The sequence below is a fragment of the Macrobrachium rosenbergii genome, chromosome 9 (genome assembly GCF_040412425.1).
Source record: "Macrobrachium rosenbergii isolate ZJJX-2024 chromosome 9, ASM4041242v1, whole genome shotgun sequence".
NCBI lineage: Eukaryota > Metazoa > Arthropoda > Malacostraca > Decapoda > Palaemonidae > Macrobrachium > Macrobrachium rosenbergii.
In genome coordinates, this window is record NC_089749.1 from 14,582,662 (window position 1) to 14,591,733 (window position 9,072).

Genomic DNA, 9,072 nt, shown 5'->3' on the forward strand with positions numbered 1-9,072 from the left:
AGAGAGAGAGAGAGAGAGAGAGAGAGAGCTGAATTTCGAAAAATGAGAAGAGAGAGAGAGAGAGAGATTTGAAAAGGGAGAGAGAGAGAGAGAGATAGAATCACTATGAAAAATTGGGAGAAAGTTAATCAACATTAAAAATGGAGAGAGAGAGAGAGAGAGAGAGAGAGAGAGAGAGAGAGAGAGAGAGAGAGAGAATCAGAGAATCAGTTAAGAAAAATTGGAGAAAGATAATAAAATTTTTTAAAAATGGAGAGAGAGAGAGAGAGAGAGAGAGAGAGAGAGAGAGAGAGAGAGGTCAAGTGTAATTACTTCAACCAGGGTGGTTAATGATCAGGGAAATAGACACTGCAGGGTTCGTAGACCACTTCAATTTTACTGGCGTTGCAGCAGCAACAAAGATCATTGGTACCAATGATGGCACTGCGTGGAAGGCCATTCCTTTTCATTAACCTCTATTAAGCAACGAATGACCCGGGGCATACGGGTAGTAAGGGAGCATGAAAATAAATAGCCAAGTTTCACCTATTACGTAAGGACAAGGAATTTTTTGCATTTATTTCATGCAGTGTCCTTCATCTATTTCCAAATCAAGGTGTAAAGGGGAAAACCTAAAGAAAAATTGGAAGTCTTCATTTACTCTCTGAAGTTCAAGCAGAGATGCAGTGCATTACCATCTAAAACAATTCTTGTATTTCAATAATTTACTTACATTTTCGCTATTTATCTATTAATTTTTTTTATTTAATAAGTCATCTCTTTTTTCTGTATCTCCCGTTACCTTCTGTTACTTCCTTCTAATGAGTACAATATTCTTTAGAGGCATGATTTTCAAGTCAATCGCCCCTTTAGTGGGCTTGTTCCATATGAATAGGGTTCATCTTCTGATTAATAATAATAATAATAATAACAATAATAATAATAATAATAATAATAATAATAATAATAATCAACTTAGAAAACCATATCTTTTGCGCTCAATACTACTGATGAGTTTTCCGTAATATATTTGGAATAATATATTAGGAACTGATTGCCATGTAACTTAAGGTACCCTAAACCTGAATCAGATGCTACATTTTAGATCAAAACAACTGCTTCTTTTTGTATGTTTTAAATAAAAGATCTCTTGTACATTGAAAAACTATTGCTACTATAAATATCGTTAAAATGGTATTCTACATTTTCTGTCCTTTTTGGCAGCTTCGCCCCTTCCGAAAATCTTAGTATTCTGGTCCCATTTAATCGTGACAAAGAGTGCGCAAATTTAAAAGCCTGACAGGGAAATAAGTTTCCCCTTTAGAGTTAACCCTACGTTGAAAATAAATACCCTTCAACATTGAAAACAATTACCCTACAATATTCTAGTAAAGACATAAAAAATAAATCCTGTGACTGAACTGTTAAGAACACAAATTTAGACATCTTTACGAAATCGTTTCAAGTTCTGTGCAAATTTTATTCCAGGTAGCAGGGCTACAGAACTGCAAATACAATGCCCACGACCATGTCGTGGGTATACAACCCCTTCCCTAGGTGTTCCTGAGCCTTGAAACAGTATATTTATATCCAAAGACAGTGTCGATGATACTTTTGTATAGGTGTATGGAAGGGATAATATAGAGCCTCGATGGCCAAGTCGGTTAGAGCAGCAGCCTCGAATTTCATAGAGATGGACACTGCTATCCGTGTAGACACCCCGGGATTATGTATGTAATCAACGGATAGGTTTGCTTAAAAGCAAATGGGTGTTACATACTAATACACACACAAACAAAGCCACTCCAACATCTCCTAAAAACATAACGGACACCTCACAGGTCTCGACTGTCGACCTAACCGTGCAACAACTTCTCGCTGCTGGGAGAAAGGGCGCTGATGACTGGTACAATACATGTACATACATTACTGGGGTCTAAGGATGACAGGCAGGGCAGCCGATCGAGACTACGGTCTCACCCAAAGCCAAATCAAAGTCCTCAAAGAAGGCATCGCTTAATTTACAAATGGGAAAACAAGCACGTTAAAAGAAGATGGAAGGGGTATTGTAGAGGAACTTTGCTGTACAGGGTGTTACTTTCGATTTAACGGTGAAACTACGAATGTACAGTGACCATTGTCTTGCGTTTTCTCTTGAGCCACCTCATTAATGTTGGAAATGGTGGCAACGTAAATATAAAGTGGGCGGATGCTTTCACGCTCTATCACTATATGATGAGATCACATCTACAATGTGAAACTAAAGAAAAAAACTGACAAAATACCATTATTTTAAAAACATAACATTTTTATCATGAAGCTCTAAATCTGGTTTATGACTACGATAAATAAACGAATGAAAAAGAAAGAGTGATTAACAAATGGAACTAAAAACATATAAAATTGTACAAAAAAATGAAATCGTAAAGATAACTAGAAAATCTGCACGGGAAAAAGTGCAACGGAACTGACTAAAAATAGCGAAAGTAAATATTGCCATCAATGAATACAAATCAGTAAATTAAGCGAAAAGGGTGTTGGATGAAAAGCACGTGACAAGTCTTTTTAGGGGAACATTAAAGCCATTTCGACATTTCATGGCTTCATTATTGTGGTTATTGTGAATAAACAAAAGCAATGGGGTATTTTTAATGTCTGCTTATATTTCTGGGGACATTGGCTTTCGTCATAATTATCGTTTTATTCAGATTTATGAAATACATATTTTATGTTGAGGTAATTTTGGATGAATTTGAAGAAATGAATGAAGGAATAATGAAATTTATTCTGTAAGTCAAACACCGCGATACTTTCATCCATTCGGCGCTTAAGATAAGAACAGAGGAAGTTGCGTTGGTTGAACAACAAAACAGATACATAAAATCAACTGATATGAAGTACAAGGTTCTAATGGTGGAACTAGGAGAAACCCCCTTAGTTCAGCTAAGAAGCAATTGATAGAGAGGTTAGACAGCATTATGGAAGAATATGAGTCTGAAAAGGGCGCAGAAAAGGTTGAACCTTAAAACTAATAAAAAATATCATCATCCCCGCAGAAACAGGAAGCCTTCTCCAGGGAACTATGTTCTGTCAAATATTCCCAATCATTATAAGGAATGTTACCAGTGCAAAACAATTCATAAACTGTGACCATCGTACATTAATCGGATAATCAGCAAAATGTTGCTGAAATTCAGCATCATACCAATCAGTCTACACCACGAACTGATCCGTTCCAGATCAATAAATTCAGTACGCGCCTGAAATGAGTGAACAGTGGCAACACGTTTTGCAGCTTAAATCACTTTCGTTTACGTCACTGGTAAGCATTAAAATCAGTAACGGTCACACATCACTACCTTCGTGGAATACCAGATAAAATAGGTCTACACTCATTAAGGAGAGAAACACAATCACTGCTCCCGGCTGATTGAAAATATATAAAGGAGGTAGGATATGTAGGCCTAACCTCCAGCTCCGAATTCGTTCATTCCATTTAGTTCATTAAAATATATTCGCCATTCAATTTCAATTTAGAATACCTCAAGAATCTAACTTAGAAAACCAGGTTTCACATAGCCTTCCCCAAAGAAAGACTATTAGTTACGTTTCCAGTATATACTAATATATCGAGACTAAATCAGTGTCACACAGGCATGTTTCTGACATCATTTAGACTCCTGATGTCTAGTATTCAGAACTATTAATAAAACTGAAGTCGCAATGTCCGTTGCCTTACTACAGAGCGTGAGAGTGTAGGTGACTTTAACCTTCCCCCTTGATTACAAGATAAATAAGCACAAACCAATTGTAACTGGCTTGTGCTAGTGTAGATACGATGCGTAACATAATCTAGACGGAATTATCTTCAGGAATTATGAAATAGCAAAATTAACAATGTTAGAATTAGACCTGTCTGTGCGAAAAGCCGGGTGTGAAATAAGAATGAAAAGATTAATTGACTAGTTACGAATGGTAACTCACACACAGACACACACACACACACACACACACACACACACACATATATATATATATATATATATATATATATATATATATATATATATACATTAGCAACTTTTTCCTCTGTTGACGTTCACACTCTAAAAGCTCCATCGTAGCCTCTCGCAGCCTAGACTTAGGCCTAGGAAATAATATCTCTAGACCCTGGCCTAGACTAGACTAAACTTTGCTCTACACGCTCTTTCTTGAAATGGGTTACGATGAGAGTATTTATATTAAACGTGGTCCCCAGTCTGACGACTGCTCGTACCAATGAAAATCCTTTAAAAAGAAATACAATGAAACTGTACTTACCAATTGACGTCATGGGCTTCTGTTCATCTCCAAGATAGCTTTAGGCCTAATTTTCCAAACGCCGTTTTCTCAACAGGTTTTGTCTTCATGTTGATACGTATGTATCATGAAATATCCGCATTCCTTACCCAAATGTATTTCTCCACCCGTTTTTAGTCTTCCAATCCAAGGCGAAAGAAAACGTGGGTAATAGTTCACCAGATTGTTGTCCGAACACGTATTTTTGTCGTTCATTCCACGAACACCTTAAGCGAGGTTAATATGATTTTGAGAGATGTTCAAAGCATTGCATGTCACCAGTGTTCATGGAAAGACTTTTTCCTCTTCTGCTCATATTTACAGCCATTTTTGTTAATAATGTTTGTCCTTTTAGCTTTTTCTGACAATATTTACACATTTATTACACTACACTGGTTGCGTTGTTACCGCCGGTGGCTTCGCTGGAGTCTGGACGTTTAACAATAGTGACAACGAAGGATATCGAGTTAATTTAATTTTAGATTAAGCTTTTGTTAAAAATTATGCTGTGCAATCTCCAGTTACATTTTGTCTTTGAAATAAATATAAGAATAAAAATTTCTATAAAATGGTATCCTGGTGTTTTATTATTATGTAGTTGCAAAGAACTATAGGTCGACATTTGACCAGAGACGCTACCAACATCATGACGGTCAGTTTCACACATTGCTATAATGTACTTATTCAACAGCAATATTCAGTTTATATATATATATATATATATATATACTGAAACTGAAACTGAATACCTGAATGAGTAAACCCTAATGAATGCATGTTTTAATTTTTTTAACTTAATCATAGCAAAAAAATAAAAATTATAAGAAAAACATATAACCTTGCTCCCATAATAGCATAATATCTTCACGAAAAGTGAAGCACGTGGAATACGATTAAAAGCAGCTCAAATAAAAACCAGGAAAAAGTTGTAGCTCTCTAAATAGGATTGCACATAAAAACAAAGATTAAATCTGCTTCCACGAGGCCAGTATGCGATTCCTGTGACGTCATCAGACCCTCACCCAGTATTCGTGTTCAGATAATGCTACAACGAAAAGGCAAAATCTTTAAAAAGGACATTTAGGGTTTTATTACAGCTAGGTGGGTGACGAAATGTGATAACTTATGATACTATGTATATATGTATGTATATGTATATATATATATATATATATATATATATATATATATACAGTATATATATATTGTGTGTTTTTGTATACTTAATGCAATTCCATTTCATATAAGCGAGACACTTGTTCAGTTCAGTTCACAAGTATTATTTCCACAAAAGTTGAAGTTGAGGCCCTTCCTAGTCCCTTTCTCCTACACATAAACACGCGAGCGAACACACACGCACACACACACAAAAAATGAAAAATACTCCCCAGCACCAAATAATATAACCTTTTCTCTCCCTTGTCCGTTCAAATCCATGAAAGCGTCCGAGATTTACACCTGAACACGAACATGACGCTGCCCGTTCAACGACAGTTCAGAATTGTAGTTTACTTCCTGTTACGGAGCTGGTTAAAATAGTTTGATGTTGTGGAATCTTATAACATTTTTATTCACATCCTGTTTCTAGTCAATGGATGAACGTTACAGTGACTGTTTAGTTTAGTCTTCTGCCACGGCGCCTATAGCTCAAAGTGAGGATAAGACCGTGTTTAGGGGAACTTGTCTACTCTTCTGACCTGAACCGAGTGTGAACTCGTAACCAGCGCAGCGCGATTCGCCTGTGTTACAAACTCGGTCTAAACAGGGAAGAAATGATCTATGTCTGTTTCATGAAATTTTTTATTGTAAATCTACTTGATTTAAGCAGTAAATCAGGTATCTGCCGATAGTGGTGGGTCACGGCCTGGGCGAGAAAAGACATCGGCCTAGCTACCTCATCCTATAATAAGCCTTTTGAGAGCCAAAATTTTAACACTCCAATGATGTCTCCACTGTAATATCTATATATATATATATATATATATATATATATATATATATATATATATATATGTGTGTGTGTGTGTGTGTGTGTGTGTGTGTGTGTGTGTGTGTGTGTGATTGCTGAGAGCACGTGAGAATGCGGAAGAGTGGTATGTACTTGACGGCAACACCATTCACTGTCATACCCAGCCGAATAAATGAATAATACGTTGATTGGATGACAAATTAAGCCACTAATTATATGGTATAAAGGTCTCAGCATAATGAAGCTCTATAATTCAACAGCATGTTAATCACTTCATTAATTAATTTCCAGGGAAGGATCTGAAATCACTATGAACCCTAGTTCTGTAGTGTGCTTCGTAACGAATAATAAATAATAATAATAATAATAATAATAATAATAATAATAATAATAATTAGAATTTTCGGTAGATCTTAGGAAATGTGATAGTTTGCAGTCTGATGCTTAGACTGTGTCTGGACGGAAAGTATTAATTTTCCAAAAACCTTTTGTTCGTTAATTCCTCTAAAAACCTATACAAACTGAACGTCACCTTTATTATCGTTTATTTTTTTTTTGACAAACTCTTTAATAAAATGTAAGACTTCAAAATGTATTAGATACGTCATATGCCATACTGATTAAATCTGGATGCATTTCATTGTGCGATTTCAATGCCGAGTGGTAGAATCTGTTCTCCAGTTATTATTATTATTATTATTATTATTATTATTATTATTATTATTATTATTATTATTATTCGTCACATAAAAAGATCCTGCACTAGATGTGCATTACTTTTATCATCAGTTTTCCATAATGATTTTCCTTCTTTGGGGTGATTCTTAGAAGCCAGGAAAAAAAAGTCAGGAAAAAAAAGTTACATTAATTTTTCTTAGATAGTGACCTCCAATAATTTCAACCCGGTAAGTATCCACCTTTGCGGCGTGTTTAGTACCAGCCCGTTGGGGATTACCGTAAAAGCATAAACAAAAGACTGTAAATTAATGCGATTTTTTTCATGTGACTTTTTCCTAGCCAATATTGTTACTTTTTCTGTGATTTTTTTTTTTTTTCGTAGCAAAAGCTGTGACTATTACCGGCCACCGATTCTGACGGACTAATATACCTAAGTTCATCAGAACGAAAGGATGCGGGGAATAATACCTTCAAGTAATAGTGTTATTACGCACTTGTACAAAGGATATGACACGTTTGTTCTTGGTATTTACAGCAAAGCCATCTCCAGGGATAAATGAATATTACTGGCCAGTGGCTGGTTGCCTTAGGCTAAACCAGCTGGCTTTTTCCCACCTCGGCATAACGCAGCCTGCTCTATCGCCTCTGGAGGAGCAGCCCGTTATGACTGAGTCTAGGAAATTGTGCATTATGTAGATTACAAAATCTGGGAATTTGTAAGAAATATTCCGATAGCAAGATGGATTGTTGGAAAAATTAAAAGTTAATACCAGTGTGAATGTCGTATTTACTGCAGTTACTTTTTTTAAATATTTGCTTAAAAGGAGTAGTAGTTGGTATTGCTATTGATGTCGATAATATATTACTGTATATAGTATATATATATATATATATATATATATATATATATATATATGTGTGTGTGTGTGTGTGTGTATGTACGTGTGTGTGTGTAAAGTAGGTGCTAAAAATTAGCAGCCAAATGGTCCTCTAGAACTGGATCCAATAGGAAAAATAGGGAACCTTTCAGCCTGAATAGAATAACCTTCCCTGAATATTGTAAAAATGTGGAAAGATTCACTTTTCTGTTAATTTCAAAAAAAAAATTATTCAGGTCACAGGAACCACGTCACAGAGAAGACTGAAATACCTAGACCCAACTGAGTAGGTGTTACAGATTTGATGATCTACCAACACGACCTCATGTCATACAAGGGACATAATATCGAGAGAGCAACTCCATGCTTCTCTTAGTGTCAGAGATATAACAGTAACTACAAGGTGACCTCCAGGATAGGGAAGCAATCACTCTCTCTAAAAACTTCTGTATATTTATAGAGGAGCGACGTTAATATATGGCTTATGAGAGCATTATTCGCCCTAGACTCATTACTCCCAGCGGTGATGAAAAGCAAGGTATGATATTCGATGCGCTGACAGCAAGGTTATATTAGCTATTAGCGACTCGTTCTTCCATTTTTTTTCTTATCTCCTCTCCTTTTCTCCTTAATAGTACAAGAAAAGAAAGATATATGAGAAGTTTTAGACAAGTGTTAATGACTGTCCCTTCTTGACTAAAGACGCAGTACATTGCTACCATACAAAGTCCTTATATAACTTCTTGTGTCAACCTTGCTACCATAAAACAGTTCACCTTCTATTTGTTTATTTCTATTTTTTCTATATTTCTATATGTTCCTAAATTGTTTCAAACGAACGCCATACTCTTTGGAAGGTTGAATTTCAAGTCAATGGCATCTGTAGGCTTGTACCATATGAATAAGGTTCATCTTCTGAATAATAATAATAATAATAATAATAATAATAATAATACAATAATAATAATAATAATAATAATTTCAATCATCCTATGGTAAACCCCATCTGTGCTAGTGGCATGCCAGCATCGGAGACAGAAGTGGACTACAGGGTTCAAGAAACTGAACTACAGGGTTCAGGAAACACAAAGGACTTCTAGGAGTTCAGGGTCTGTGATACCTAGCTGATGTTATAAAGTCCTTTTTTTTCCTTACTCTGTTGCTCTCTTACTGACACGAATTCCGAGTCACATTTTTCAAGGAATTATAGATTTAAACAGTACTGATACT

At 35.6% G+C, this 9,072-nt stretch overlaps 1 long non-coding RNA gene across 1 annotated transcript in view; it reads right to left on the minus strand.

The window, feature by feature from the left end:
• The window catches only part of LOC136842047 (uncharacterized), a 109,473-nt gene extending 104,712 nt beyond the window's left edge, over nucleotides 1–4,761 (minus strand). The window contains exon 1 of the long non-coding RNA XR_010854157.1: nucleotides 4,300–4,761. This is a non-coding gene — a long non-coding RNA (uncharacterized lncRNA). The remainder of the gene's footprint in view (nucleotides 1–4,299) is intronic.
• Nucleotides 4,762–9,072: the final 4,311 nt, after the last annotated feature.